This window comes from Epinephelus lanceolatus, chromosome 22 (assembly GCF_041903045.1).
Source record: "Epinephelus lanceolatus isolate andai-2023 chromosome 22, ASM4190304v1, whole genome shotgun sequence".
Classification (NCBI taxonomy): Eukaryota; Metazoa; Chordata; class Actinopteri; order Perciformes; family Serranidae; genus Epinephelus; species Epinephelus lanceolatus.
In genome coordinates this window covers 21,716,639-21,728,238 of record NC_135755.1, presented here as the reverse complement: position 1 = coordinate 21,728,238, position 11,600 = coordinate 21,716,639, and the positions used below count along the sequence as shown (strand labels likewise).

The 11,600-nt window shown below is 50.9% G+C and overlaps 1 long non-coding RNA gene across 1 annotated transcript in view; it reads left to right on the top strand.

The window, feature by feature from the left end:
* The window catches only part of LOC144459797 (uncharacterized), a 52,777-nt gene continuing 41,177 nt past the window's right edge, over window positions 1-11,600 (top strand). Inside the window, exons 1-2 of the long non-coding RNA XR_013488588.1 lie at window positions 1-134; window positions 1,204-1,263. This is a non-coding gene — a long non-coding RNA (uncharacterized LOC144459797). The remainder of the gene's footprint in view (window positions 135-1,203; window positions 1,264-11,600) is intronic.

Below are 11,600 nucleotides of genomic sequence, written 5' to 3'. Positions count from 1 at the left end.
CTGTCACTTAAGGTGAAAGGTTTGGAACATCACAGACGTGAACAGGACTGAATTAAGACACTGGAATAGTGTTTAACATTGAAAGTAGATAGAAGGGGGGGATTTATACCTTCATCTCACATCTTTACATTTGGGTAAGTGCATTTTTCATTTTATATATGTAGACCTTTGTACGTTTATACACTGTGTGTGTAGAAGAGAGAGTTTGTATATGCATGTGTCTGTTTAATGTTACGAATGTATTATATTGACAGTCTCTGTCTTACCTTTAGAAAATGCTCATGTATTCTCGTTCATTATAATTTATGTGTCATTATCACATATTTAAAGTGACAATAAGTGACTGCCTCATTAAGTTACTATAGAAAATTTTTAGTTTACCCCAAATATAGGTGCTATTTAATTTTGTTTTTCATCTCCATTTATTCGGCATTTCTGACATTTCTTTCACTTGTCAACAGTTTATGTATTCTGTCAGAAAGCCACATAAATGAAAATATACAGTTTACGACAACCAGTGCTGTAGTCCAGACCACCTAAACCGAGACCAAGTCACGACCAAGACCAAGACCAGTGTGAGTCCCACACTGCATGGTAGAAACTGTGTGACATACAAACCATAGGCACTCCCAAAATTGATCTCAAAGATCCACATTCTCATAAAAACACCTACAAAGACAAAAGAAGATTCCTCTTCATTCACCTCTGTTATTGCCATATTGTCTGTATGTGTTAGTAAAACATGAGAAATGTTTTTATTAAATAATTAAAGGCATGGTGGAGGTGATTTTTTTGGTATTTAGTAATATCAACGTGGTTGTGATGTTGAACGGTCTCCAAATAAAAATCCAGAATCCTGACACTGAGACAAGACCAAGTAAAAATGCACTCGAGGAACAGATGAGACCAAGACGTTCAAAAAGTGGTCTTTACACCAGTGTCGAAAACTAAACCAATCTTGAGTACAACAACATTGACTGTTGACTCTTCAAAGGATAAAATCATGGATCACGAAGCAGATTATTTCATGGACAGATACTGCATTATACTTATTTTTTTAAATCAAACCTTTCCCTTTGAATGTTTTATATAAGTTGACTATAACAGACTAAAATCACAGCTATTATGAAAACTCTCATTTGCAGGTTTAACACTGTGTAATACCTAAAAGTCAGTAAATCTCTGTACTGTTTGATTTTATAGAGAAAAAGAAAACCAGGATGGGTGTCACACACATCGTATCAGTGTTGCTGATTCTAACAGGTGAGCTGAGTCATGTTGAACAAGTTTCTTTGGAATGTTAATAGAAAATGTGAAGGTGAAAAAATGTAAGATGGACACCAACACAACATCAAGTTATGGTTGAGTTCATTTAGACACATCATCAAAGACTTCTTAGATGAATGAACATCAGTGTAGAATCACCTTTACATCGTAATTACTTAATATAAGAGCAAGATAAATTGTGTTTTACTAAATCTGTTGAATTCTTTGGTGCTTTATAGCTACAATGACACCAGGTACACAAGAAACAAGTACAACTGCTGCACCAACAACTACTGCACCTACAACATCTGCACCTACAACTGCTGCCCCTACAACTGCTGCACCGACAACTGCGGCACCAACAACTGCGGCACCGACAACTGCAGCATCTACTACTGCAGCTCCTACAACAGCTGCACCCACAACTGTTGCACCCACAACAGCTGCACCGACAACTGCAGTACCGACAACTGCAGCTCCGACTACTGCCACTCCAACAACTGCTGCAGCTGCAACTGCCGCTCCAACAACTGCTGCACCTACAACTGTTGCTCCAACAACTGCTGCACCTACAACTGCCGCTCCAACTACTGCAGCTCCCACAACTGCCGCTCCAACAACTGCCTCACCTACAACCATTGCACCTACAACAGCTGCACAGACAACTGCCGCTCCAATAACTGCTGCACCAACAACAGCTGCTCCAACAACTACTGCACCGACAACTGCTGCACCTACTACTGCAGCTCCTACAACTGCTGCTCCAACAACTGCTGCACCTACAACAGCTGCACCCACAACTGCTGCACCTACAACAACTGCTCCAACAACTACTGCACCGACAACTGCAGCACCTACTACTGCAGCTCCTACAACTGCCGCTCCAACAGCTGCTGCACCTACAACTGCTGCTCCTACAACTGTTGCTCCAACAACTGCTGCACCTACAACAGCAGGGCCAACTACTGCAGCTCCTACAACTGCCGCTCCAACAACTGCCGCACCTACAACCGTTGCACCTACAACAGCTGCACCTACAACTGCTGCACCTACAACTGTTGCACCTACAACAGCTGCACCTACAACTGCTGCACCAACAACAGCTGCACCTACAACAGCTGCGCCTACAACGGCTGCACAGACAACTGCAGCACCTACTACTGCAACTCCTACAACTGCTGCTCCAACAACTGTTGCACCTACAACAGCTGCACCTACAACTGCTGCACCTACAACAGCTGTACCTACAACTGCAGCACCTACAACTGCTGCTCCAACAACTTCTGCACCACCGACTGCTGCGCCTACAACTGCTGCACCGACAACTGCAGTGCCAACTACTGCAGCTCTAACAACTACTGCACCTACAACTGTTGCACCTACAACAGCTGCTCCTACAACTGCTACACCTACAACTGCAGTGCCAAATACTGCAGCTCCCACAACTGCTGCTCCTACAACTGCCGCTCCAACAACTGCTGCAGTTACAACTCCAGCACCTACAACTGCTGCTCCAACAACTGCCACACCTACAACTGTTGCACCTACAACAGCTGCACCTACAACTGCCGCACCTACAACTGCCCCTCAAACAACTGCCACTCCAACAACTGCCCTACCTACAACAGCTGCGCCTACAACGGCTGCACAGACAACTGCAGCACCTACTACTGCAACTCCTACAACTGCTGCACCTACGACTGCTGCACGTACAACTGCTGCTCCAACAACTGCCGCTCCAACAACTGTTGCACCTACGACTGCTGCACCTACAACTGCTGCACCTACAACAGCTGCGCCTACAACTGCAGCACCTACGACTGCTGCTCCAACAACTGCTGCACCAACGACTGCTCCACCTACAACTGCCGCTCCAACAACTACTGCACTGACAACTGCAGCACCTACTAATGCAGCTCCTACAACTGTTGCACCTACAACTGCTGCAGCTACAACAGCTGCACCGACAACTGCCGCTCCAACAACTGCCGCACCTACAACTGTTGCACCTACAACAGCTGCACCTACAACTGCTGCTCCTACAACTGCTGCTCCAACAACTACTGCACTGACCACTGCAGCACCTACTACTGCAGCTCCTACAACTCTTTCACCTACAACTGCTGCTCCTACGACAGCTGCACTGACAACTGCCACTCGAACAACTACTGCACCTATAACTGTGGCACCTACAACAGCTGCACCTACAACAGCTGCGCCTACAACGGCTGCACCTACAACTGCAGCACCTACTACTGCAACTCCTACAACTGCCGCTCCAACAACTGCTGCACCTACAACTGCTGCTCCAACAACTGCTGCACCTACAACAGCAGGGCCAACTACTGCAGCTCCAACAACTGCCGCACCTACAACCGTTGCACCTACAACTGTTGCACCTACAACAGCTGCACCTACAACTGCTGCTCTAACAACTGCTGCACCTACAACTGTTGCACCTACAACAGCTGCTCCTACAACTGCTGCACCTACAACAGCAGTGCCAACTACTGCAGCTCCCACAACTTCTGCTCCTACAACTGCTGCTCCAACAACTGCCGTACCTATAACAGCTGCGCCTACAACAGCTGCACCTACAACTGCAGCACCTACTACTGCAACTCCTACAACTGCCGCTCCAACAACTGCTGCACCTACAACTGCCGCTCCAACAACTGCTGCACCTACAACTGCCGCTCCAACAACTGTTGCACCTACAACTGCTGCACCTACAACTGCTGCACCTACAACTGCAGCACCTACGACTGCTGCTCAAACAACTGCTGCACCAACGACTGTTGCACCTACAACTGCCGCTCTAACAACTGCTGCACTGACCACTGCAGCACCTACTACTGCAGCTCCTACAACTGCTGCACCTACAACAGCTGCACCGACAACTGCCGCTCCAACAACTGCTGCTCCAACAACTGTTGCACCTACAACAACTGCACCTACAACTGCAGCACCAACAACAGCTGCACCTACAACTGCAGCACGTACAACAGCTGCACAGACAACAGCAGCACCTACTACTGCAACTCCTACAACTGCCGCTCCAACAACTGCTGCATTTACAACTGCTGCTCTAACAACTGCAGCACCTACGACTGCTGCACCGACAACTGCAGCACCAACAACAGCTGCACCTACAACTGCAGCACCTACAACAGATGCGCCTACAACTGTTGAACAGACAACTGCAGCACCTACTACTGCAACTCCTACAACTACCGCTCCAACAACTGTTGCACCTACAACAGCTGCACCTACAACTGCTGCACCTACAACAGAAGCACCTACAACTGCAGCACCGACAACTGCTGCTCCAACAACTGCTGCACCACCGACTGCTGCACCTACAACAGCTGCACCTACAACTGCCGCACCTACAACTGCCCCTCAAACAACTGCCACTCCAACAACTGCCCTATCTACAACAGCTGCGCCTACAACGGCTGCACAGACAACTGCAGCACCTACTACTGCAACTCCTACGACTGCTGCACGTACAACTGCTGCTCCAACAACTGCCGCTCCAACAACTGTTGCACCTACGACTGCTGCACCTACAACTGCTGCACCTACAACAGCTGCGCCTACAACTGCAGCACCTACGACTGCTGCTCCAACAACTGCTGCACCAACGACTGCTCCACCTACAACTGCCGCTCCAACAACTACTGCACTGACAACTGCAGCACCTACTAATGCAGCTCCTACAACTGTTGCACCTACAACTGCTGCAGCTACAACAGCTGCACCGACAACTGCCGCTCCAACAACTGCCGTACCTACAACTGTTGCACCTACAACAGCTGCACCTACAACTGCTGCTCCTACAACTGCTGCTCCAACAACTACTGCACTGACCACTGCAGCACCTACTACTGCAGCTCCTACAACTCTTTCACCTACAACTGCTGCTCCTACGACAGCTGCACTGACAACTGCCACTCGAACAACTACTGCACCTATAACTGTGGCACCTACAACAGCTGCACCTACAACAGCTGCGCCTACAACGGCTGCACCTACAACTGCAGCACCTACTACTGCAACTCCTACAACTGCCGCTCCAACAACTGCTGCACCTACAACTGCTGCTCCAACAACTGCTGCACCTACAACAGCAGAGCCAACTACTGCAGCTCCAACAACTGCCGCACCTACAACCGTTGCACCTACAACTGTTGCACCTACAACAGCTGCACCTACAACTGCTGCTCTAACAACTGCTGCACCTACAACTGTTGCACCTACAACAGCTGCTCCTACAACTGCTGCACCTACAACAGCAGTGCCAACTACTGCAGCTCCCACAACTTCTGCTCCTACAACTGCTGCTCCAACAACTGCAGCACCTACTACTGCAACTCCTACAACTGCCGCTCCAACAACTGCTGCACCTACAACTGCCGCTCCAACAACTGCTGCACCTACAACTGCCGCTCCAACAACTGTTGCACCTACAACTGCTGCACCTACAACTGCTGCACCTACAACTGCAGCACCTACGACTGCTGCTCAAACAACTGCTGCACCAACGACTGTTGCACCTACAACTGCCGCTCTAACAACTGCTGCACTGACCACTGCAGCACCTACTACTGCAGCTCCTACAACTGCTGCACCTACAACAGCTGCACCGACAACTGCCGCTCCAACAACTGCTGCTCCAACAACTGTTGCACCTACAACAACTGCACCTACAACTGCAGCACCAACAACAGCTGCACCTACAACTGCAGCACGTACAACAGCTGCACAGACAACAGCAGCACCTACTACTGCAACTCCTACAACTGCCGCTCCAACAACTGCTGCATTTACAACTGCTGCTCTAACAACTGCAGCACCTACGACTGCTGCACCGACAACTGCAGCACCAACAACAGCTGCACCTACAACTGCAGCACCTACAACAGATGCGCCTACAACTGTTGAACAGACAACTGCAGCACCTACTACTGCAACTCCTACAACTACCGCTCCAACAACTGTTGCACCTACAACAGCTGCACCTACAACTGCTGCACCTACAACAGAAGCACCTACAACTGCAGCACCGACAACTGCTGCTCCAACAACTGCTGCACCACCGACTGCTGCACCTACAACAGCTGCACCTACAACTGCCGCACCTACAACTGCCCCTCAAACAACTGCCACTGCAACAACTGCCCTACCTACAACAGCTGCGCCTACAACGGCTGCACAGACAACTGCAGCACCTACTACTGCAACTCCTACAACTGCTGCACCTACGACTGCTGCACGTACAACTGCTGCTCCAACAACTGCCGCTCCAACAACTGTTACACCTACGACTGCTGCACCTACAACTGCTGCACCTACAACAGCTGCGCCTACAACTGCAGCACCTACGACTGCTGCTCCAACAACTGCTGCACCAACGACTGCTCCACCTACAACTGCCGCTCCAACAACTACTGCACTGACAACTGCAGCACCTACTAATGCAGCTCCTACAACTGTTGCACCTACAACTGCTGCAGCTACAACAGCTGCACCGACAACTGCCGCTCCAACAACTGCCGCACCTACAACTGTTGCACCTACAACAGCTGCACCTACAACTGCTGCTCCTACAACTGCTGCTCCAACAACTACTGCACTGACCACTGCAGCACCTACTACTGCAGCTCCTACAACTCTTTCACCTACAACTGCTGCTCCTACGACAGCTGCACTGACAACTGCCACTCGAACAACTACTGCACCTATAACTGTGGCACCTACAACAGCTGCACCTACAACAGCTGCGCCTACAACGGCTGCACCTACAACTGCAGCACCTACTACTGCAACTCCTACAACTGCCGCTCCAACAACTGCTGCACCTACAACTGCTGCTCCAACAACTGCTGCACCTACAACAGCAGGGCCAACTACTGCAGCTCCAACAACTGCCGCACCTACAACCGTTGCACCTACAACTGTTGCACCTACAACAGCTGCACCTACAACTGCTGCTCTAACAACTGCTGCACCTACAACTGTTGCACCTACAACAGCTGCTCCTACAACTGCTGCACCTACAACAGCAGTGCCAACTACTGCAGCTCCCACAACTTCTGCTCCTACAACTGCTGCTCCAACAACTGCCGTACCTATAACAGCTGCGCCTACAACAGCTGCACCTACAACTGCAGCACCTACTACTGCAACTCCTACAACTGCCGCTCCAACAACTGCTGCACCTACAACTGCCGCTCCAACAACTGCTGCACCTACAACTGCCGCTCCAACAACTGTTGCACCTACAACTGCTGCACCTACAACTGCTGCACCTACAACTGCAGCACCTACGACTGCTGCTCAAACAACTGCTGCACCAACGACTGTTGCACCTACAACTGCCGCTCTAACAACTGCTGCACTGACCACTGCAGCACCTACTACTGCAGCTCCTACAACTGCTGCACCTACAACAGCTGCACCGACAACTGCCGCTCCAACAACTGCTGCTCCAACAACTGTTGCACCTACAACAACTGCACCTACAACTGCAGCACCAACAACAGCTGCACCTACAACTGCAGCACGTACAACAGCTGCACAGACAACAGCAGCACCTACTACTGCAACTCCTACAACTGCCGCTCCAACAACTGCTGCATTTACAACTGCTGCTCTAACAACTGCAGCACCTACGACTGCTGCACCGACAACTGCAGCACCAACAACAGCTGCACCTACAACTGCAGCACCTACAACAGATGCGCCTACAACTGTTGAACAGACAACTGCAGCACCTACTACTGCAACTCCTACAACTACCGCTCCAACAACTGTTGCACCTACAACAGCTGCACCTACAACTGCTGCACCTACAACAGAAGCACCTACAACTGCAGCACCGACAACTGCTGCTCCAACAACTGCTGCACCACCGACTGCTGCACCTACAACAGCTGCACCTACAACTGCCGCACCTACAACTGCCCCTCAAACAACTGCCACTCCAACAACTGCCCTACCTACAACAGCTGCGCCTACAACGGCTGCACAGACAACTGCAGCACCTACTACTGCAACTCCTACAACTGCTGCACCTACGACTGCTGCACGTACAACTGCTGCTCCAACAACTGCCGCTCCAACAACTGTTGCACCTACGACTGCTGCACCTACAACTGCTGCACCTACAACAGCTGCGCCTACAACTGCAGCACCTACGACTGCTGCTCCAACAACTGCTGCACCAACGACTGCTCCACCTACAACTGCCGCTCCAACAACTACTGCACTGACAACTGCAGCACCTACTAATGCAGCTCCTACAACTGTTGCACCTACAACTGCTGCAGCTACAACAGCTGCACCGACAACTGCCGCTCCAACAACTGCCGCACCTACAACTGTTACACCTACAACAGCTGCACCTACAACTGCTGTTCCTACAACTGCTGCTCCAACAACTACTGCACTGACCACTGCAGCACCTACTACTGCAGCTCCTACAACTCTTTCACCTACAACTGCTGCTCCTACGACAGCTGCACTGACAACTGCCACTCGAACAACTACTGCACCTATAACTGTGGCACCTACAACAGCTGCACCTACAACAGCTGCGCCTACAACGGCTGCACAGACAACTGCAGCACCTACTACTGCAACTCCTACAACTGCCGCTCCAACAACTGCTGCACCTACAACTGCTGCTCCAACAACTGCTGCACCTACAACAGCAGGGCCAACTACTGCAGCTCCAACAACTGCCGCACCTACAACCGTTGCACCTACAACTGTTGCACCTACAACAGCTGCACCTACAACTGCTGCTCTAACAACTGCTGCACCTACAACTGTTGCACCTACTACTGCAGCTCCTACAACTGCTGCTCCAACAACTGCTGCACCTACAACAGCTGCACCCACAACTGCTGCACCTACAACAACTGCTCCAACAACTACTGCACCGACAACTGCAGCACCTACTACTGCAGCTCCTACAACTGCCGCTCCAACAGCTGCTGCACCTACAACTGCTGCTCCTACAACTGTTGCTCCAACAACTGCTGCACCTACAACAGCAGGGCCAACTACTGCAGCTCCTACAACTGCCGCTCCAACAACTGCCGCACCTACAACCGTTGCACCTACAACAGCTGCACCTACAACAGCTGCACTAACAACTGCTGCACCTACAACTGTTGCACCTACAACAGCTGCACCTACAACTGCTGCACCAACAACAGCTGCACCTACAACAGCTGCGCCTACAACGGCTGCACAGACAACTGCAGCACTTACTACTGCAACTCCTACAACTGCTGCTACAACAACTGTTGCACCTACAACAGCTGTACCTACAACTGCTGCACCTACAACAGCTGTACCTACAACTGCAGCAACTACAACTACTGCTCCAACAACTGCTGCACCACCGACTGCTGCGCCTACAACTGCTGCACCGACAACTGCAGTGCCAACTACTGCAGCTCTAACAACTGCTGCACCTACAACTGTTGCACCTACAACAGCGGCTCCTACAACTGCTACACCTACAACTGCAGTGCCAAATACTGCAGCTCCCACAACTGCTGCTCCTACAACTGCCGCTCCAACAACTGCTGCAGTTACAACTCCAGCACCTACAACTGCTGCTCCAACAACTGCCACACCTACAACTGTTGCACCTACAACTGCTGCACCTACAACTGCCCCTCAAACAACTACCACTCCAACAACTGCAGTACCTACAACAGCTGCGCCTACAACGGCTGCACAGACAACTGCAGCACCTACTACTGCAACTCCTACAACTGCCGCTCCAACAACTGCTGCACCTACAACTGCCGCTCCAACAACTGCTGCACCTACAACTGCCGCTCCAACAACTGTTGCACCTACAACTGCTGCACCTACAACTGCTGCACCTACAACTGCAGCACCTACGACTGCTGCTCCAACAACTGCTGCACCTACAACTGCCGCTCCAACTACTGCAGCTCCTACAACTGCCTCTCCAACAACTGCCTCACCTACAACCATTGCACCTACAACAGCTGCACCGACAACTGCCGCTCCAATAACTGCTGCACCAACAACAGCTGCTCCAACAACTACTGCACCGACAACTGCTGCACCTACTACTGCAGCTCCTACAACTGCTGCTCCAACAACTGCTGCACCTACAACAGCTGCACCCACAACTGCTGCACCTACAACAACTGCTCCAACAACTACTGCACCGACAACTGCAGCACCTACTACTGCAGCTCCTACAACTGCCGCTCCAACAGCTGCTGCACCTACAACTGCTGCTCCTACAACTGTTGCTCCAACAACTGCTGCACCTACAACAGCAGGGCCAACTACTGCAGCTCCTACAACTGCCGCTCCAACAACTGCCGCACCTACAACCGTTGCACCTACAACAGCTGCACCTACAACAGCTGCTCTAACAACTGCTGCACCTACAACTGTTGCACCTACAACAGCTGCACCTACAACTGCTGCACCAACAACAGCTGCACCTACAACAGCTGCGCCTACAACGGCTGCACAGACAACTGCAGCACTTACTACTGCAACTCCTACAACTGCTGCTACAACAACTGTTGCACCTACAACAGCTGTACCTACAACTGCTGCACCTACAACAGCTGTACCTACAACTGCAGCACCTACAACTACTGCTCCAACAACTGCTGCACCACCGACTGCTGCGCCTACAACTGCTGCACCGACAACTGCAGTGCCAACTACTGCAGCTCTAACAACTGCTGCACCTACAACTGTTGCACCTACAACAGCTGCTCCTACAACTGCTACACCTACAACTGCAGTGCCAAATACTGCAGCTCCCACAACTGCTGCTCCTACAACTGCCGCTCCAACAACTGCTGCAGTTACAACTCCAGCACCTACAACTGCTGCTCCAACAACTGCCACACCTACAACTGTTGCACCTACAACAGCTGCACCTACAACTGCTGCACCTACAACAGCTGCACCTACAACTGCTGCTCTAACAACTGCTGCACCTACAACTGTTGCACCTACAACAGCTGCTCCTACAACTGCTGCACCTACAACAGCAGTGCCAACTACTGCAGCTCCCACAACTTCTGCTCCTACAACTGCTGCTCCAACAACTGCCGCACCTACAACTGTTGCACCAACAACAGCTGCACCTACAACTGCTGCACCTACAACAGCTGGACCTACAACTGCAGCACCTACAACCGTTGCACCAACAACTGCTGCACCTACAACAGCTGCTCTAACAACTGCTGCACCTACAACTGTTGCACCTACAACAGCTGCACCTACAACTGCTGCACCAACAACAGCTGCAC